The 22,220-nt window shown below is 41.1% G+C and overlaps 3 non-coding genes and 1 pseudogene across 3 annotated transcripts; all 4 read right to left on the bottom strand.

Moving 5' to 3' along the window:
- Positions 1-1,028: 1,028 nt before the first annotated feature.
- Positions 1,029-1,109, bottom strand: LOC129634586 (uncharacterized; annotated as a pseudogene).
- Positions 1,110-15,666: 14,557 nt separating this feature from the next.
- LOC129634583 (small nucleolar RNA SNORD116) lies at positions 15,667-15,761 on the bottom strand. The gene has a single exon (XR_008705767.1). It is a non-coding gene; the product is annotated as a small nucleolar RNA SNORD116 (small nucleolar RNA).
- Positions 15,762-18,140: 2,379 nt separating this feature from the next.
- LOC129634582 (small nucleolar RNA SNORD116) lies at positions 18,141-18,231 on the bottom strand. The gene has a single exon (XR_008705766.1). It is a non-coding gene; the product is annotated as a small nucleolar RNA SNORD116 (small nucleolar RNA).
- Positions 18,232-21,378: 3,147 nt separating this feature from the next.
- Positions 21,379-21,467, bottom strand: LOC129634587 (small nucleolar RNA SNORD116). The gene has a single exon (XR_008705770.1). It is a non-coding gene; the product is annotated as a small nucleolar RNA SNORD116 (small nucleolar RNA).
- Positions 21,468-22,220: the final 753 nt, after the last annotated feature.

The following is a 22,220-nucleotide window of genomic DNA, read 5'->3' as shown; positions in this document are numbered from 1 at the left end:
TTATTTTGTTCCATCCCAAGACAGGGAGCAGGTAAAAGTAACAAAATCGCCCTTTTTTTTAATGGTAGTGAGTACTCCAGGCAACTGAACTGAACTAAGGAACTGAACTGAACTAAGGGACTGAACTGAACTGATTCCATGCAATTCCAAAGTCACTTCCATTTTCCAAAGCACAGAGGAAATAAAGGAAGTTGTGAAACAAAATATTCCCAATTAAATGTCAATTGATAAAAAGTATTATTTTAAAGAATTAACCACAGATATTCACTTGATAATCTATATAATGAAAAAAATTATGTTTGTCCCTTGGAAAAGGGTGGTGTAGAAAATCAATTTTTCTAAGATCTTGGTCTCAAATTTGACCCATAATTCCCCCTGAGCATTACTTATAAACTCACTGAAGGAATATGAATATTAACTGATGATGTCCACATAAAATTCCAATTTGATATTTAATCATTTCATGCTTTAAATGTTGAATGAAGTATCTAATGTAATCCATCATCAAATATCTAGAAAATTTCTCCCTGGGTGACATGAAAAAAAAACTTATCCCACTCTTTGAATTAATAGGTTAATAAGCAAATTAAAATATATCATAAGATAATCTCACAAATGCAATCAACTCTTCTATTTCCCATATTTCTTTTACTTAAGAGATAAATGACAAGCAAAAACTAATAATTTGTTTCTAATTAGCTATCTAATAGACCTAAACATGCTGAGCCTCACAAAAGACTTTAACACCTAAGGAAACTGTGCGAATGCCCGAGGATAAGCACAAACATTTCTTGCAATGTCTATCATTTATGTGCTGGTTCTCCACTGTTTGTTTACTATGTGTTGCCTGCCAAGCACTCAGAATTTTCATTTTACAATGATTATTCATACTTTCTGTACAACTCATTTCCTCTAACACATACTAGCATCTTGGTTTTCTAATACCATAGTCCTTTTCTGGGGGTTACCACTAGCTGACCAAACTGAGTCCCATCACAACACTTCTGTCTAGAGTGGTCTCTTATGCTGGACCTCAGTTCACATAGTGATTTTGTCACTCATTTTGTTCAGATTCCAATGAGATCTATTTTTAAAGTTATCATCAATGCAGGCACATTTGTGGAAGAGATTTTGATCCTGGGATGTGTTGCAGACATTGAGCTCTCAGGGACACACTGAGAGCTAGCTATCTCTTTGCGACACACTGGCTCACCTATTCAATCATGGAGACCAGCATCAATGGTGACCCATCACAATGTTTGGATTATATGGGTCACCAGTGATGGCTAGTTAGCATAGCCAGAGTCTCACTGTCATTGGAGGGTTACACTCCCTGAGAGTAATGTTAGTAGTTTCAGGACAAAGTACTTACCAGCATGGAAATTCCCACTGGCCCATAGGATGAGAGGCAGAATGATTCCCAATATTTTCTTTCATTTCATGTCTCAAGGGAAAAGAATAAAAGCATTTATATGAAACTCAGTTCTTAGTCCAGGTCAATTTGCTGCCATAGAGTAAAATTATGGAATGATGAGAAGTATACATGTCCATCTGTTAACGATGCATAAAGTAAGACATTTAGTATGTACAAGTAAACAAAGAGTTCCAAAGAATAGCAAGGAGAGATAAGAAAGCCTTCTTCAGTGACCAATGCAAAGAAATACAGGGGGAAAAAAATAGAATAGGAAAGACTAGAGATCTCTTCAAGAAAATCAAGAGATACCAAGGGAACATTTCATGCAAAGATGAGCACCATAAAGGACAGAAATGGTATGGACCTAACAGAAGAAGATATTAAGAGGTGGCAAGAATACACAAAAGAACTATACAAAAAAGATCTTCGTGACCCAGATAACCACGATCATGTGATCAACCCCCTAGAGCCAGACATCTTGGAATATAAAGTCAAGGGGGCCTTAGGAAGCATCACTATGAACAAAGCTAGTACAGGTGATGGAATTCTAGTTGAGCTATTTCAAATCCTAAAAGATGATGTTGTGAAAGTGCTCCACTCAATATGCCAGCAAAATCTGGAAAACTCAGCAGCAACCACAAGACTGGAAAAGGTCAGTTTTCATTCTAATCCCAAGGAAAGGCAATGCCAAAGAATGTTCAAACTATTGCACAGTTGCACTCATCTCACATGCTAGCAAAGTAATGCTCAAAATTCCCCAAGCCAGGCTTTAACAGTACGTGAACTGTGAACTTCAAGCTGGATTTAGAAAAGGCAGAGGAACCAGAAATCAAATTGCCAACATCTGTTGGATTATCAAAAAAGGCAGAGAGTTCTAGTAAAACATCTACTTCTGTTTTATTGACTAAGCCAAAGTATTTGACTGTGTGGATCACAAGAAACTGTGGAAAATTCTGAAAGAGATGGGAATACCACACCACCTGACATGCTTCTTGAGAAATCTGTATGAAGGTCAAGAAGCAACATTAGAACCACACATGGAACAACAGACTGGTTCCAAATTGGGAAAGAAGTATATCAAGTCTGTATATTGTCACCCTGTTTATTTAACTTCTATGCAGAATACATCATGCGAAATGTTGAGCTGGATGAAGCACACGCTGAAATCAAGATTGCCAGGAGAAATATCAATAACCTCAGATATTCAGATGATACCACTCTAATGGCAGAAAGTGAAGAAGAACTAAAGAGCCTCTTGATGAAAGTGAAAGAGGAGAGTGAAAAAGCTGGCTTAAAATTCAACATTCAGAAAACTAAGATCAAGGCATCTAGTCCATCACTTCATGGCAAATAGATGGGAAAACAGTGGAAACAGTGACAGATTTATTTTTGGGGGCTCCAAAATCACTGCAGATGGTGACTGCAGCCCTGAAATTAAAACAAACAAACAAACAAAAAAAAAAAACACTTGCTCCTTGGAAGAAAAGCTGCAACCAACCCAGATAGCATAAAAAGTAGAGACATTACTTTGCCAACAAAGGTTCATCTAGTCAAAGCTATGGTTTTTCCCATAGTCATGGATAGATATGACTATAGATATAGTCATGTATAGCTTCCCTGGTGGCTCAGAGGGTAAAGCATCTGCCTGCAATGCAGGAGACCCAGGTTCGATCCCTATGTTGGGAAGATAACCTGGAGAAGGAAATGGCAACTCACTCTGGTATTCTTGCCTGGAAAATCCCATCAACGAGAAGCATGGTAGGCTATGGTCTGCGGGGTCACAAAGAGTTGAATACAACTGAGTGACTTCACTTTCTTTCTTTCTTATTTATAGATATGAGAGTTGGACTAGAAGGAAAGCTGACTGCCAAAGAATTGATGCTTTTGAACTGTGGTGTTGGAGAAGGTTCTTGAGAGTCCCTTGGACTGCAAGGAGATACAACCAGTCCATCCTAAAGGAGATCAGTCCTGAATATTCATTGGAAGGACTGATGCTGAAGCTGAAACTCCAATCCTTTGGTCACGTGATGCAAAGAACTGACTCATTGGAAAAGACCATGATGCTGGGAAAGATTGAAGGCAGGAGGAGAAGGGGACAACAGAGGATGAGATGGTTAGATTTCATTACTGACTCAATGGACATCAGTCTGAGTAAGCTCCAGGAGTTGGTGATGGACAGGGAAGCCAGGCATGCTGCAGTCCATGGGGTCGCAAAGAGTCGGACACGACTGAATGACTGAAATGAACTGAAGTAAACAAAAGTACTATTCCTCTAGTAGGATCTTCCGATGTTATTCAAAACGGAGGAAGCAGAAACCTCAGATGACCCAGACTGTTAAAAACTTCACATTGTTTAGATTAGCAGACTCCAAAAACCATCTATAATCTTGCTTGCTAAAAACACATACTAGAAAAATTTAGAAAATACATTTATTAAAAATTGCAATTTTACCTCTCTGGAGTGCATTGTTCTGATAATTTCCATAGAAGGGAGCGTATACAAGTGTAAAGTCAGCAGTTACTTGGATAACTGGTAGGAATTCCATCCACTCTAATTTCACCTCTAATGTATAGAATATATTGGGAAATTAGGGAATTTGACAAAACCATTATAATTCAAAGTTTATAAACTAATAACATATTATAAGGAATAAACCATAGACTTCACTTGACTATGTAAGAAGAAAAATAATGCTCACTACTTGGATCAGGATAACACTGAAAGTCATAAGACTTTCAGTCTCAGAATTCCCCCAAAGCCCTCCCTTGGCATCAGGTATTAATACTAGGATCTCCCCTTCAATATTATGAAACCCACTAACACAATATAAATATCGGGCAATGAAATCTACCTAGAATATCAATGATTGGAAATGTAATAATTTTTAACTAAAAGTGCTTACTTAATACAGCATCTACTTGGATCCATAACACAAATGTCTAAAAAATTCTTTGGGTGACAGGGAAAAAAAAATTCTCTTCCAATTCTTGTGATTTGTTCAGCAAGGAAATTAAAATGTTCTGGAAAACTTTTTGACAAATAGAAACTACAATTTCTACATTTTTTTTTAACTTTAAGAAATAAGTAAGTGAAAATCATATATTCTTCCTTGAATACCTAATCAACCTCATTCTGAAGATTTGGGCACTGAAGAAAAACGTGTGAATGGCTCATGGTTAGGCATAACCATTTACCACTGGCCTCCCTACTCCTGTGCTGGACCTGGTTACTATGACTGTATGGATACTGCCAGCAAATATTCAAGGAGTTGCCATGTCATCCTTAAGTCAGATATTTATAGACATCTGTGAAATCCAATTCTCTTCCTTTATGGAATCAGGATAGCATTCAGTTACTATGGACCCTATAGTACCACTAGCTGACCAAATTGAACCCCACCCCAACATTTTTACCTAGCATGGTCTCTTGTGCGTCTATAGACCTCAGTTCACATAAGTGCTTTCACCACTCTTCTGGCTCAGATTCCAATGAGGTCATCACTGATCTAGGCACATTGATCCTGAGACATGCGGCAAACACTGAGCTCGCAGGACTCCATCTCCTTGGGACACACTGGTCCATACTATTTAGTCATAGTCATAGTCAGTGGCCCAGCCTCTTGGCTTATTAGCACAGCCAAGAGTATCACTGTCATTGGAGTTATATGATTCCCTAAGAGCAATGTCAGTATTTTCAGGATACTGACATTTTGGTCAATAATTGTAAATGTAATAATTTTTAATTAAAAATGTTTAATACACCATCTATTTGGATCCATAATACAAATGTCTAATTAAAAATTAAAATGCTTACTGATATTAGAATTCTCATTGGCCCTTGAGGATGGAAAGCAGAATTATTCCCGATATTTTCCTTCATGGCATATATCAAGAAAGAAGAAGCTCATCCATACAAAACCTAGTTTTTGGCCCACATCAACCTGTGGGAAACTATAAATGTGGAAAGATGAAAGATACATGTCTACGTGTCAAAACTGCATAAGACAGGAAGATTTGCTGTGTATCTTTATGTAAAATGTATGAATTTATTACTCCTCTAGGATGTTTCTGGTTAAAGAAGAAAAAGAATAAAACCTTAAAAATAAAGGAGACAGAAGTTTCAGATATCTCAATGGATAATTGGTGCTAATGAAGTTGTATTAACTATTCATCAACTCAGTGCAATTTTTATCATTCAAAAATAATATAAAGAACAAATTTACTAAAATTGGCTGTTACCCTAGGAGTGCATTGTTTTGTTACTTCTCAGTTAAGAGAGCTAGCACAAGTGACAAAATCGTACTTTATTGGTGTGGTGATGATATTTATGGAGTTCTAATGTCATGTCCAATATACAAAGTACACATGAGATTAGAGAAGCTGCAAAACAAAGTTTTTAATGGCATATTCAGCTACAAGAAGTTATAAGAATTCATAATAGATATTCCTTGATCATAAGATGACAAGAAAATTATGTTCACAACTTTTATCACAGTAGAAAAGACGTATTTTTTCCAAGATATTTGTCTCCAAACTTTCCCAGTACATTTGCTGAAAAATTATTAAAACTAAGACATCTCTTTAAACACATTAGAAACCCAATGAGAATATATGAAAGTGGCCAATGAAATTCATGCAAAAAATCTAAAAATTTGAAGTATAATCCTTTCACATCTAAAAATGTTTAATGTAGCATGTAGTTGAAGCTAGTATTCAAATTATACGAAATTGCTTGCTCCGTTTGTAAGAAAAACGAAAAACAAAGAGACAACAGTCTAATTCTAGTGACTATGTTGGCAACAAATTAAAAGATGTTGTGGAGATTTCATATACCTACTTTCAGTTGGGCTTCCCTGTCTCAGATGGTAAGGAATTTGCCTACAATGCAGGAGACCTGAATTCAATCCCTGAGTCAAGAAGATCCCCTGGAGAAGGGAATGGCTTCCCATTCCAGTATTCTTGCCTGGAGAATCCCATAGATAGAGGAGCCTGGCAGGCTACAGTTCACGGGGTTGCAAACTCTTCAATTTACATATAACTGTTCTACTTAATAGAAAATGAACAGCAGAAGTTCGTAATCTTGAATTTTGACAATCCAAGCATGCTGAAGACATCAGTAATCACTCAGAATATTTTGGCAGCTCAGACAAATGTGTGAATGGTTCAAGTGTAGTTACAAAGATTTCTCATGGAACTCATTATTCAAGTAGTGATTACCCAGAGTTTATTTACTACAGGTTTGTAGATGCTGGCAGCCAAGTACCCAGAGTTAATCATATCATCCCAAATTGGTTGTTGATCAACTACTGTACAATTCAGCTCCTCTAGCATATGTTGGCATCTTAGTTTCCCAATACCATAGTCCCGTTTGGGGTACAGCACCTGCTGAGCAAACTGAATATTGCTCCATGTTTTTGCCTACCATGTCCTGTGGACTGCACCTTAGCTCACATAAGCGATTTTGTACTCATTTTGTTCTGATTCCAATGACGTCCATTTTAAAAGTCATCATTTTTCCAGGTGCACTTATAAAAATAAATTTTAGAATGAAACATGTAGTAGACCCTGAGCTCTTAGGACTCTCTTCCTTGGGACACACTGGTCCACACTATTCAACCATGGAGACCAGCATCAATGGTGACCCCCAAGGTTGACTAGCATAGTCAGAGCCCCACTGTCATTGGAGGATGACACTCCTATTATACTCCCTGAGAGGAATGTCAGTATCTTCAGGACAAAGTGCTTACCAGCATGAAAAATTCCCACTAACCCTTCAGGATGAGAGGTACAACTGTTCCTGAAGCTCTCCTTCATGTCAGATCTCAAGGAAATAAACTCATTCATATGAAACCAAGCTCTTGGTTCATCTTGAATTGTAGTAACAGAGTAAATATATATAAAGATGGGAAGTGATAACGTCCATTTATCAACCAAACAAAAGATGGAATGGTTCTCTGTGTACTTGTTATTCAGTTGCTCAGTCATGTCTGACTCTTTGTGACTCCATGGACTGCAGCATGCCAGGCTTCCCTGTCCTTTACCATCTCCTAGAGTTTGCTCATCTCCTGGGGTTTACTTAGGTATTTTAGTTTTATTCCAAGCAAAGAAAGAGCAATTATTGAAATAAAAAAGACAGAAAACATGAATAACTCACCATATTATTAATGCCTCACAGTATTTGAATTAACAGAGTCTTCATAAAGCCATGTGAATTCCTGACTTCTTAAAAACAATAATAAAAACAATCCTGCAAAAATCTTATTGAAAATTGGGTTGTATTTCTGGAATATATTGTTTTGCCATTCTCAGATGCAAAAGCTGTTACCAATGACAAAACGGCACTTCCCTGGTGTGTTGGTGAGAATTCCAAGCAACAAAATGTACCTTCCATTAAACATCACTTCTAATCTATAAGGCACAAGGAAAAATTCAGGAGACTGAGAAAGAAAATCTTCTTAATATAATGATATAAGTTTATGCAATATTCACCATAGATAGTCACTGGACAACTGGACAGCAGAACAGTTACACTCACTCTTCAGAGTATGGTAGTGTACAGATTAAGTTTTTACAAGCCATTAGTTCGAAGTCTCCCAGTACACATGCCTCAGAACCATGCATTACAATCAGAATTGCTCTTATACACATAAGAAACACATTGAGGGCAGAAGTCATGATATATATACACATAAAAATGCAAGAATTTTATTATGATTTCACATCTAAAAATGTTTAATACAGCATATAATTGAAGCAACAATCAAATGTATGTGAAACTGCTTCCTCACATAATGGGAGAAAAAAGAGAGATACAACTAAATGACAGTTGAAAACATTGAAGACAGAGTTGGCAAGCAGATTAAAAATACTATGAAGATATTCCAAAATACAGTATCTATGCTTCAATTTCCATGTAATTGTTTCATTTAATATAGAAGTGAAGAATAAAAACCTATGATCTCTTTGAATTTTGACCATCTAATTGCCCTAAAGAGACTGTCACTCAGAAGACTCCAGCAGCTCAGACAAACATGTGTAGGCATAACTGCACCCCATATTTTTAGCACTTATGTGCTGCTTCTCAAGTCTAATGCTGCCACATGAGCACTCAAGAGAGTTTCAATATTATCCCAACACTGTAGAAGTACAGACCTCTGCCTAATTCAGTTTATCAAACACATGCACGTTGGTGAACTTTCAAATACAACAGTCTCTACTGATACCTCACAGATAAAAAAAACTCAACTCTCCCTCCATATATTTTGTACAAGGTGGGTTCTGGCTCTCATTTTCACAGAATTGATTAGGTTCAGATTTTCTGAGACCAACTATTACAGTCATCAATCCAGGCACATTACTAAAGGGGTATTTCAGTTAAACAAAAGACCAGGTATTCAGGAGTACATCACCCATAGACACACTGACCTACCATATTCAGTCTTGGAGACCATATACTTCCCAGGCTCCAAGGCTAACCAGAATAGTCAAAGACTTACCATTATTGACCTCTAATATTGACCTCAATATTATACGACCTCTAAGAAGAATGGAGTATTTTCAGGACAAAATGTTTACCAGCTTGAGAATGAATCTCAAAGATGAAAAGGCTAACTTACTCTTAATCCTGTCCTTTATGTCACTTCTCTTTCATATGAAACTCAGTACTAGATCCATGCTACATGAAAGAAAAAAGTAAAATGTGGAAAAGATAAGAGGTAAATGTGTACACTGGTCTACTAGATACAAAATGGTAGACTTCACAAACGTACCCTCATTTGAAATAAAATAATGTATTTGTCTCCTAAAATGTTTCTTATGTTATTCCAACATTATGTTAATCGCTACCCTCCATCAGAGCAAATACTGTCCAGTATTTTCTGCCACCACATCAGATGTTTATAGGCAACTGTAAAATTTGTCAAAGTTATTTGTTAACTTTAAATATGATAGCCACTATTGATACTACTTGACCAACTGAACTCCCTCTATAGCCTAGTATAGTCCCTTGTGCTGTACCTCACCTCACAGAAGTAATTTTGTCAGACATTTTATTCAGATTCCTCTGAGACCCACTTTGAACTCATCACCAATACAGGACCATTTATAGTAGGACAGTAAGTTATGTAGCAGAGACTGAGCACTCAGGATTCCAACATCCTCAGACACAACAATCAGCAGTTTTAAATGATGGAGACTATGTCATCATAGTCAATTATCTAGTATCAGTTAACTGGCTTGGCCAGAGTTTTATTATCATTGGAATGTTACAACACTCTAATGTCAGTATTCTCAGGACAAAATGCTTACCAGTGTGAGAGTCTCCAATGAACTGTGAGGTTTGAATGGCAGATTTAGTCAGATATTCTCCATCATTTCACTTCTCAAGGTGAAACAAATATAATTAACAAATTATAAAATATAATTTCATAAGAAATCAAGTGTGATTCTGAGTTGAACTATAAAAATAGAGCAAAAGTGAAATTTTTTGGTAACAATTTCACTGATCAACTGGCCTAGGAATCCCTACACTGCAGTATTCTCCTTAAGTCTTAAAAATCTCTAGACTAGATAATCTTCTAGACTAGAGAATCTCCCTCTGTACCTAAGAAGGCTAAAAGCCAGGTGACATAGATCAGGTTACACCATGAAATTGAGCTGCCTGAACTAAAAGAAACTATTCATTTCTGTATATAGAGTCTATCTTACTCCAGAGAGAGCATTCAGTGTAGAAAAAAACCTTCTAACACCTTATGCATGACTAGTAGGAGCTACATGAAGACTGAGCAAAATCAAAGAAACCAAGGGACCAAAATAGCAACAAATCAGCTCTGACAATTAGACTGCAAACAAAACCACAAACTAGAAAGATGTAAGACATTGAATTAAACCAAAACAGGGTTTAAGAAGGAGAACACCAACCCCTAGCCAGGATTGCCAGCAGATCAGCTCAGAGCAGCACTGGGGCCAAGCTGATCTAAGTGTCAGCTTGTGGATGTCGGGGCAGTTTCTCTTCTTCTCAGAAGGAAGTTTTCACTGTCTTTGCCTGGATAAACGCTACTGATCCTTCAGATCTCAAGATCTCAGCTCAAACCTCATTTCCTAATGATAGTCTTTCCTCATCCATCCCTCCCCCCCGCCAACTGTGTCCTCAACAAAATAAATAGGTCAGGCCTTCCTGTTCCACAGTCATTAACAACTTCAGCTTCTTCTTCGGACACTCATCACAATTGTCATTGCTTAATTGTGCCACGAGTTATCCAGTGCCTGTCTCACCAGCTCACCTGTGGATCCCTGTGAGAGCAGCGACTATGTGTATCTGGTTCATCTTAGTAGATGCTCATAGTTAGTATTTGATGAGTGAACACTGAATGAGGCAGTGAAGCTTCTTGTGTATGTGTGGATTGTACCTCACTCATGTCTGTATTCTAAGACCTGTAATAGTGCTTGGTGCATAGTAGGTATCCAATAAATATCAGTTTTATGTGTCAAAAAAAAAAAAAAAAAGAAATCAGGTACCCTAATTTAATATAAAAACTGTCCAATAGAGCTATAACTAGAGACTATCATACTAAATGAAGTTAAGTCAGAAAGAGATAAAGTAGTATATCACCTACATGTGGAATTGAAATAAGGCACAAATGAATCTATCTACAAAACAGAAACACAAGCACAGATATAGAGTACAAACTTGTGGCTGCCAAAGGGAATGAGAGGAGGCAAAGGGATGAACTGGGAGTTTGGGGTTGGTAGATGCAAACTATTATATTTGGAATTGATAGACAAGGTCCTAAATGTATAACACAGGAAATGATATTCAATATTCTGTGATTAATCATAATGGAAAAGAGTATAAAAATGTATATATGTGTATAATGGAGTCACTCTGCTATATAAAGAAACTGGCACAATATTATTTATCAACTATACTACAATAAAAAGCTTCCAGATAGAAATGAAAAGATGACCCATTACAGAAGAAAAGTAATCATGAAAAGAATGTGAATAGAAAATCAATTAAAGAAACAAAAGATGAAACAATACAGTTATCAGAATAATAAAATACTTATGAAAATGTGAAGTGTGAATATAAAATATCTTTAAAAAGTGAAAATGAAGACAAATCTCCAGTAAATAACAACAATATAAATTAAATACATGAAACGAAAATGGAACTGTATAGTAAGAAAAGTTTACCAGACTGGATCATTATTAGAGAGCACAAAACATGGAAGATATTAAGTGAAATTGCAGATCAAAAGATTAAAAAAATTTAAAAACAGAAAAAATGATATCAAATCCCACAAAGGATCTGTGTGAAAAAATAAGATACCTAGATATTAAATAACTCATTAAAAAGAATACTAATAAATTAAGGTTGCTGCTGTTGTTCAGTTGCCCAGTCATGTAACTCTTTGTGACCCCATGGACTGTATGTAGCACACCAGGCCTTCATGTCCCTCACCATCTCCTGGAGTTTGCCCAAGTTCATGTTCATTGCATTGGCGACACCATCCAGCCATCTCATCCTCTGATGCCCTCTTCTCCTCTGCCCTCAATCTTTCTCAAAATCAGGGACTTTTCTAATGAGTTGCCTGTTCACATCAGATGGCCAAAATACTGGAGCTTCAGCTTGAGTATCAGTCTTTGCAGTGAATATGCAGGGTTGATCTCCCTTAAGATTGACTCATTTGATCTCCTTGCTGTCCAAGGGACTTTCAGGAGTCTTTTCCAGCACAACAGTTTGAAGACATCAATTTTTGGTATTCTGCCTTCTTTACAGTCCAGTTCTCACAACTGTACATGACCACTGAGAGGAGGGAATGGTAAACCACCCCAGTATACTTGCCTCATGAACTGTATAAAAAGCCAAAAAGATATGACATCAAAAGATGACTGCCTCAGGTCTGAAGGTGTCCAATATGCTACTGGGGAAGAGTGGAGAAGAATTGTTAATAGCCTCAGAATGAATCAAGTGGCTGGGCCAAAGTGGATATGCTGCTCAGTTGTGGGTGTGTCTGGTGATGAAAGTAAAATTCGATGCTGCAAAGAACAGTATTGCATAGGGACCTGGAATGTTAGGCCCATGGATCGAGGGAAATTTGATGCGGTCAAGCAGGAGATGGTAAGAATAAATATCAATATCTTAGCAATCAGTGAACTAAAATGGATAGGAATAAGCAAACTTAATTCAGATGACCATTATATCTGCCACTGTGGGCAAGAATACCATAAAAGAAATGGAGTAGCCCTCATAATCAACAAAAGAGTCCAAAATACAGTACTTGGGTGCAACCTCCAAAATGACAGAAACATCTTGATTTTTTCCAAGGCTAGCCAGTCAACATTATAGTAATCGAAGTCTATACCCTTAGCACGGATGCAGAAGCTGACTGACCAATTCTATGAAGACCTAGAAGACCTCCTAGAACTAATACTTAAAAAAGATATTCTATTCATCATCAGGGATTAGAATGCAAAAGTAGGAAGTCAAGAGACACCTGGAGTAGTAACAGTAAGTTTGACTTTGGAGAACAAAATGAAGCAGGACAAAGCCTAACTGAATTCTGCCAATAAAATGCACTAGTCATAGCAAATACCCCTTTTCAACAACACAAGAGATGACTTTACACATGGACATCAGTTCAGTTCAGTCGCTCAGTCGTGTCTGACTCTTTGTGACCCCATGGGCTGCAGCATGCCAGGCCTCCCTGTTTATCACCAAATCCCAGAGTTTACTCAAGCTCATGTCCACTGAGTCGGTGATGCCATCCAACCATCTCATCCTCTGTCATCCCCTTCTCCTCCTGCCTTCAATCTTTCCCAGCATCAGGGTCTTTTCAAATGAATGAGTTCTTCACATCAGGTAGCCAAAGTATTGGAGTTTCAGCTTCAGCATCAGTCCTTCCAATGAATATTCAGGACTGATTTCCTTTAGGATGGACTGGTTTGATCTTCTTGCAGTCCAAGAGACTCTCTAGAGTCCATAATATTGTAAAATTAAGGTTAAAAATACAAAATTAGTAGTATAAACATATGAAACAGTGAATTCACAATTTTAAAAATCTCTACAGTTAAAAATCCAGAAACTAAAAAAGGCATCTAGAAACAGAATGTAAAAAAAAAATGTTCAATTATATAACATTTTGAAAAATATGAAGGCAAAAAATGAAAGAGATGTATCTAAGAAACATTTAGGTGTAATTTATTATTTTAAAAATATTTAAATTGGCAAAAATTCTTGGTTTAAAAGGTCAATTAAACAACTATAATAACTAGAGAAAAAAAAATGAACTGTGATATTATAAGGTCACATACAACACAAATAAGGGTCAATAAAAGATACATCGATACAAAGAGTTTTTTTTAAATTCTTGCAGCACACCACTTAAAAATGAGAAAGGAGGGCTCTGAAAACTTATTATAAAGCACTTGACTGAAAACTATGGCAACTATATCACAATATAACACATATGACAAAAAGTGAAGAAAACAAGTAGGAAAATAAAAAGATGAATAAATACGAAAAAATTCATAATCCTGATTTACAGAGCTAAAATAAAAATGTCCAATGAGCCACATAAAAGAAAAGAAAAGAAAATGTACAATGATATACCATACAAAGTCTATACACAACCTGGGGACAGCTACATTAGCTAGGTAAGTACTTAGAACAAGATTGCTTCTGAGCCTAAGGCAAAGATAAAAGTCCTTCACTTGGACCACACAGAGACAGAAAGGAAACTGAGCCTATCCAGTGCCCAAAGTTGTAAGGCAAGACACCTAAAACAACTGAGTAAATTGATGTGGGGCCTTGTAGTTTCAAAAGCCTGTCCCATCAGTGCCCATGCTTAAGCAAACCAAGAGGTCTTCTAGGACCATGGTGACATCTACAGCCACCAAAACTACAGAACCTTGCAAATTCATAAACCAAGAATATCACTGCCAACCCCAGCAACACCATGAGACCCAGGTCCTCAAGGACCAATGTGACACCCACAGCCATTCCACAACATAACCCAGCAAACAGCTGCAAGCTCTGAATCCACCATGACTTCTGTGGCCTGAGGCATTTCAGGGACCATAGGTTTGATGCACCAGCCGGTGGCATGACAAAATGACCCCCATACCAGACAGCCTTTCCTTGGAAGCTGACTCCCCTGTTTCCACAGGATCCAGACTAATGACCTCCAGGAAGAGCTACAAACCTCAGAGAAGGCTAGGTGGGCTGCGTATAGAAATGACCCTGTAATGTCCTGAAGAATATCTTTACATTGTAAACACAGGGAGAACCTGGCCAGATGTGGACAAAACAAACACCCTGCCTCATAATTGGCCTCCATGTCAAGACATGATACAATGCCTTGATGCCAACAACTTGCTGCCACAAAGATCTACCACAAAGCAAGTCAATCAAAGGAGAAGCCAACTGGGGGATGGGTACATGAACCTGCACCCTCAGTACTTCCTGAAACTGGCTCAAAATGCACCTGAAGGCAACCCATAGAGTTCAAGGAACCCTACAGACTTGCCAATTCATCCACAAAGCATTTCACCCAGGGGTTCATGCACAGTTCCTAGTGCATTTCTTACTCTCTTTGCCATTCTCTGTCCCTAGTATCTGCCCACCTCAGGGCAAAGTGCCAGACTCTCTCCTCTACACAGAATTTTTATTTACTCAAAAATTCTGTTAGACATTTTCCAGGCCCAGTGTCTCAAGCCCAGTGGCTGTCCCCTCTCCCCCCGACCACCCCTCCCCGCGACACACACACAAGGGGGATGCGATCTGAGGTGGGGCTGTCAGCTTGGCCCACATCCCAGGGATGGTGGTCTGTTGATTTCCTAACAGCATCAGGAAGAACCTTCTAACATTCATCCCATCTCCTCATAGAACATGACAGAGAAGCAGGGCTCCTGCTCTGACCCTGTGTGTAAAGACTTAGGTGCCCTCCAGGGACCTGGCAAAGGCCTGAAGAATTCAATGGCAGGCCAGAGGCCCTAAAAGGCTCCCACTTCCTTTACCACCTGCACTCCCGCCTGTAGAAGAACAACACAGCTCTGGCTAGCCTCATGCATCCAGGGATAACATACTGTCCCTAGTCATCCCCCAGGGATGGAGTCCCAGACCTTTTCCCAAAGGCTTCTCTCCCCACAAGAAAGTCATCACCCTCAACTTGCACAAAGTAGCTCCTGATGGCCAAGGGGGAAAATGAAATGTGACACCCTGTCTACGTTCCCTGTGGGAGCCACATTCAGGACCCCAGTTCTGATGAGGAGACAGTAGAGGCTTTTCACACTCATTTTATTTAGATTTCCAAGGTATGCCCTTTTTTGGAGTCATCATCAGTTTAAGCATGTGCTCAGAATTCTGGACCTATGGCCTCCACCCTGAGATGGCCAGGGAACTCAATCACATCAGCATTCAGGACCCATCAGAGCCCAGTCATGGGAAAGGTAGTGCAGTCAAGCCTCAGGCCATCAGAGCTCGCATGTCCCAGGGAAAAGCCCAGAATCTGAGGGTGCAGCCCCAGCTCACAGAGGTCCAGGCCAAACCACTAGGTTCCCATAAAGAAGTGTCACTTACCACCATGGGCATTCCACCATTACTCAATGGGCTGTATGCCAACATGCCTCCAGGGGCTCCCTTGCCTGACCTCACCTGGCCTGATGTCATGGAATATGGGAAGGATACCACACCGATGGTTTTGATCCCTGGGGACTCCACCTGAGTTGAAGCAAGAATTTACATATACACTTGAAGAACATGCATAGGTGCACAGGAAAAAGGGGCAGTGCCACCTGGAATACTGGGCTCTATTTTGCCTCTGTTTTATATCCTGCCCCTAGTCTGTGTGGCAGGAGTCAAATGTGAATGCACTGGGGCAAGGACACTTTCAGAGTGGATAACTATCAGGCCAAAGAAAGCCACTGGTCTATAACATCCCTGGTTCTGGGCCCTCCAATTCCACTCCTGAATACCATGCCTGCTGACACAGCTTAAAGGTGTAATTCTTGAACCTCTTGACATACCCAGGAAAACTGGGCCTACCCTGCCAACCTAACAGCCACTGACACTCCGGGAAAACACTCAATCTTGGCACCTACTTTGCTCACAATGGACCTGCCAATAGGGTAACAAGGAAACTGGGAGCTTACATGAGAAAATGGTACTTGTCTGAAAGTGAGGTCCACAATGAGAAGTGGCTCCTTGGGCCCCACAAGAAAGAGTTCCTGAGGCACACCTGCACTGACTCTGGGGGACTCAAGAGTGCACTTACTTCCTGGCCTACAGCCAAGACAGAGGCCCTTAACCTGGAAAACATGCAAAGCTACTCCAAAACCCAAAGTTACAGAGCTAGACACTTTACATCAACTGGGACACTCACCATGAGGCTTTGAAATTTCTTTAGCAAGGAATATCACAGCCACATTCAGAGATATACTGAGACCCAGGTCCTACAGGAACAATGTGACACCCACAGCCATGCCATGAGAAAACCCAACAAACAGTTGTGACCACAATCCTCACTGATTCTCTGGACTGAGGCCAGGCACGCTAGAGATAATGAGCTCGCTGCACCAGCTGGTGGCATGTCAAGATGACCCATCCCCCAGACAGCCTCTCCTGCCCTTAAACCTGCAATCTCTCCTTAACAGCCAACTCCCTGTTCCTACAAGGTCCTGCCCAATGACCTCTGGGAAGAACTCTAACCTTCAGGGAAGGCTAGGAGGGCTGGGTATAAAAAAAATTTAGGATGGCCTGAGGAACAACTTCACAAGGTCAACACAGAGAAAATGTAGCCAGACGGGGAGAAAATACACACCTCATGCCTCATAATCAGCACCCAGGCCAAGACATGATACAATACTACAACAACAAACACTCACCACCATGGAGATACAAAGTGAAGGAAGTTAATCAAAGAGAGGCCAAATAGGGGATAGTCCCTGAATCTGTTTCCCCAGGCTTTCTAGACACTGACTACAAATGCACTGAAGGCAACCCAAAGAGTTCAGGGAGCACTCTAGACTCGCTGATACCTCCACTCACCAATCCATCCATGGGTTCACCAACCATTCCACACACATTAACCACCCTCTCATCTTTCAATTGCCCCAAAATACACCTGCCTCAGAGCCAATGTGCCAGACTCTCCCATTAACACAGAATATTTATTACCTCAAAACATTTTCCAGGCCCACCCTCCCAACACTCATGTTCACTCACATACAAGGGGGACACAATCCAAAAAGGGGACATAGGCTTGGACAACGTGCTGGGGACAGTGACTGATGTCCTCCAATCATCAGGAGAAACCTACTCTGTGTCCTTTCTCTCCAGTAGAACATGACATAGAAGACCACCCTAGGCAAGGACTCCTGGTCTGACTCTGAGTGTAAAGATTATGGTTTCCTCCAAGAGACAAGGCAACAACTGAGTGGAGGCATGAACACAGTGGCAGCCCAGAGGCTCTCAAACAAATCCTGCATCCTCTGCTATCTCACTCTCACCCGCAGCAGGAGACCACAATCCTGACTGGGCTCATAAACCAAGACCAGACATGTTGTCTGTAGCCATCCAAGGAGGATGGGAGTCCCAGGCTCCTTTCCCAGTGGCTCCTCTTCCCATGAGAAGGCTGTCACCCTCAACTTACACAGTGAAGCTGCTGAAACACAAGGAAGCAAAATGCAAGATGGCATTCTATTTTACCTGTGGGAATCACAGGCTGGAACTTAATTCCAATGAGAAGACCACAAGGACTGCTCACTCATTTTGTTCAGATTCCCAAGGAATGCATTTGTGGGAGTCAACACAATCCTATCATGTGCTCAGACACTGCATGTGGAAAGATGTGGCTTCTACCTTAGGACTGTAGGTGAGCTGAATCACATCAGCATTTGGAACCGCCCAGAACCAAGACAAGGGTAGGAACTGTAGTCAAGCCTCAGGCCATGGGACTTTGAATGCCAGAGAGTAAGCACAGAAGGTAACGGTGTAACCCTGGCACCCAGAGGCCTGTAGACAAACCACTAGGTTTTGGGAAAGAACTGCCACTTACAACCATGGGTGTTCCACCCGTAAACCCATGGGCTGCATGTCCACTCAGATATGGGGGATCACTAATTTCACCTAGCCTCACCTCCCCAAGCCAAGTGTCACAGAATATGCAAAAGGTCACCTGTTGCAATGGTATTCCAAGTTGGTGACTCAAATTAACTTGAGGCAAGAAAATATCTGCAGGCATGAGGAATAGCAACAGGCACATAGCAGACAGAGGCAATGCTCACAGGAGAGTTGAGATTCATACTGCATCTATGACTCAATTGCTGCAACTCTGTTTGGTGTGTCAGAAGCCAAAAATGAGTGCATTGCCACAGGGAAAATTCAGTGTCAAGGGGCCAGCAGGATGAAGTGCCGATGTTCTGTCAACTCACTGGTCTCAAACTGTGCTAATCCACTTCTCTTATTATCACTGACAACACAATGTAAAGATCAGTTCAGTTCAGTTGCTCAGTCGTGTCCGACTCTTTGCAACCCCATGAATCGCAGCACACCAGGCCTCCCTGTCCATCACCAACTCCCAGAGTTCACCCAGACTCATGTCCATCGAGTCGGTGATGCCATCCAGCCATCTCATCCTCTGTCGTCCCCTTCTCCTCCTGCCCCCAGTCTCTCCCAGCATCAGATTCTTTTCCAATGAGTCAACTCTTCACATGAGGTGGCCAAAGTACTGGAATTTCAGCTTTAGCATCAGTCCTTCCAAAGAAATCCCAGGGCTCATCTCCTTCAGAATGGACTGGTTGGATCTCCTTGCAGTCCAAGGGACTCTCAAGAGTCTTCACCAACACCACAGTTCAAAAGCATCAATTCTTCAGCGCTCAGCTTTCTTCACAGTCCAACTCTCACATCCATACATGACCACAGGAAAAACCACAGCCTTGACTAAACGGACCCTTGTTGGCAAAGTAATGTCTCTGCTTTTCAATATGCTATCTAGGTTGGTCATAACTTTTCTTTCAAGGAGTAAGCATTTTTTAATTTCATGGCTGCAGTCACCATCTTCAGTGATTTTGGAGCCCCCCCAAAAAATAAAGTTTGACACTGTTTCCACTGTTTCCCCATCTATTTCCCATGAAGTGATGGGACCAGATGCCATGATCTTCGTTTTCTGAATGTTGAGCTTTAAGCCAACTTTTTCACCCAATGTAAAGATAACCTCTAAGAAACCCCAACTCACCCTCAGGGGAAGGAGGCCACCTTGTCTGAACTACCACTGTCCCTCCAGGAAAACACACTCTTGGTACCTACTCTGCTCAAAATGGTCTCACTACCACAGGGAAGGAACAAAGGTATCTAAGAGCTTGCATAAGAATAAGACCCTCCTTTGACAGGGAGATTATCCATGAAACTAGTTCTTGGGCTGTGCAACAAAGGGGCTCCACAGTACAGCTGTGAACAATCTGGGTGGCACACAAGTGTGCTTGTTTCCCGGACTACAGCCGTGCTACAAGCGTTTAGCTTGAAAAACACAAAAAGCTACAGGCCATTGGAACTATTCTGAAATGCAAAGATGTGGCACTCCACCCTTTTTACAGCACTTAAGTTACTCATCGTGATGTATTGCACTTTTTAAGGCAGTAAAACGTCACTACAGTGGCCTCAGAGACAACACAAGACCCAGGTGATCCATGACCATCCTGACAGCACAAGCCATGCCATGACAGAATCCAGAAACAGCTGCAGCTGCTGAACCCACGATGATGTCTCTGGCTTGAGGCTAGGAACACAAGAGACCACAGTGTTGCTGCACCAGCAGGACACAAAACAAAAAGACCCCTGTGACAGAAAGCCTCTCCTGTCCTTAAGACAGCACCCACTTATGTGGGCAACTGACTCCTCTGTTTTCACTGGGTCCAGCCCACTGAATTCCAGGAAAAACTCCTAAACTTGGGAAAGGATAGGTGGGCTGGATATAGAGATAACACGTGGATATCCTGAGGCACACCTTATGCCATGCACACAAGGAGAACATGGAGAGATGGACAGAAAACATCCCCTTTGCCTCATAATTGGCCACCAGGACAAGACAGGACACGATACCAACCACTTGTGGATCTGGAGCTCCGCCACAGAGGAAACTGATTATGGGAGAGGAAAACTGTTGGATGGTCCATAAATCTGCCACTGTTGTCCTTCGCTCCAAATGCACCTGAAGGAAACCAAAGAAGTCCATGAAACCTGACTGAAAAACTTATCCATCCACCTGCTTACTCACCCATGGGTTCAACCACCATTCTGGGCATATTTCCTGCTGTCCAAGCTTTCCTCACTTCCTGCCATCCACCTGCATCAGGAAAACATGCTGGACCTTCCCATCAACATAGGATTCTGATCTCCTTGGAAAGGCACTAAGGCTCCTTCCAGATTCAGCCTCCTAACACCAGTGCACACTCACACACGAAACGAAAGAAACAATACAAGAAGGGTCCATCAGCTTGCCCAAACTCCTGGACACTATGCTCATTTACTTCTTCAAATATCAGGAGAAAACTACGTAGCATCCTATTCCCCAGGAGAACATGAAAGAGAAGTCTGGCTGAGGCCACAACTCCTGTTCTGAATCTGAACAAAAACAATTTGTTTTCTCCAGGGGACTAGGCAATAGGCAGACAGAGGCCTGATGAACTCAATGTCAGCCCAGAGGCCCACAAATGGCTTTCACTTTCTCTGCCATGGCACTTTCACCCACAGCAAAAGACAACAGCTCTGGATAGTCTCATGCAACCAGAGACAATACATGGTCTCCAGCCATCCCCTGAGGATGGGAGATGCAGGCCCTTTTCCCCATGGCTCACCTACACACCACAAGGTTGTCACGCTCAGCTTCCATGCTGTTGCCGTTGATGCCCTAGGGAGCAAAGGCAATGTGACCCTGGCCATTCCATCCCTCTGGGAGCCACATGCTGGATCTTAGTTCCAAAGAGACATGATAAGGATTGATAACTCATTTTGTCCAATTTTCAAGACTGCCTTTGTGGGAATCATCATCCATCTAAGTGCATGTGCTCAGATGCTGAATGAGCAAAGTCAGGACCTCCAGGCCCTTGAAAGGCCAGCAATCTCAATCACATCAGCAGTTGGAACTGCACAGATCCCAGCCAAGAGGCAGGAACTACAGCTAAGCCTGTGGTCCATGGGACCTTGCGTGCCCCAGGGAAAGTACAAAGGTGAAAAAACAGACACCACATCCAGAGCCTTATGGCCAAACCACCAGGTTTATGTGAAGAAGGCCACTTACAGCCATTGGTGTTCCACCTGTAGCACCAAGGGCTGCGTGTCCAGTGGCCCGTGGCGGCTCGTAGGTCTCGACTTTCCAGGCTGGAGTCATGGAATATGTGATGGGTCTCCGATGCCAATGGTCTTCCATCCTGGGCCACTAAATCTGGCTTGAGGCAAGGAAATACATGCAAGCATGAGGAAGAGAGACAGGCATACGGGGGAAAGAGGCAAGGCCCCCAGGAGCATTGCCCTCATACTTGCATCTACCATTCAATTGCTGCACCTCAATCTGGTATGTCAGAAGCCAAACATGAATGTGTTGGCATGTGGATTGCTTCAGATTCAAGGGGCTATCAGGACAAACAGCAACAATCTGCCAACTCGCTGGTCTTGGGCCCTGCAATTCCTCTCCCCATGCCATCCCCAACAATACTGCTTAAGGATGTCCTCCATGAATCCCCAAGATGCCCTCAGGGGAACAGAGACCCCTTGGTCTAATAGCCACTGCTATTCCAGAGAAACACACCC

Source organism: Bubalus kerabau, chromosome 19 (assembly GCF_029407905.1).
Source record: "Bubalus kerabau isolate K-KA32 ecotype Philippines breed swamp buffalo chromosome 19, PCC_UOA_SB_1v2, whole genome shotgun sequence".
Taxonomy (NCBI): domain Eukaryota; kingdom Metazoa; phylum Chordata; class Mammalia; order Artiodactyla; family Bovidae; genus Bubalus; species Bubalus kerabau.
The sequence above is the reverse complement of the archived record's forward strand: the minus strand, read 5'-3'. Positions and strand labels throughout refer to the sequence as shown.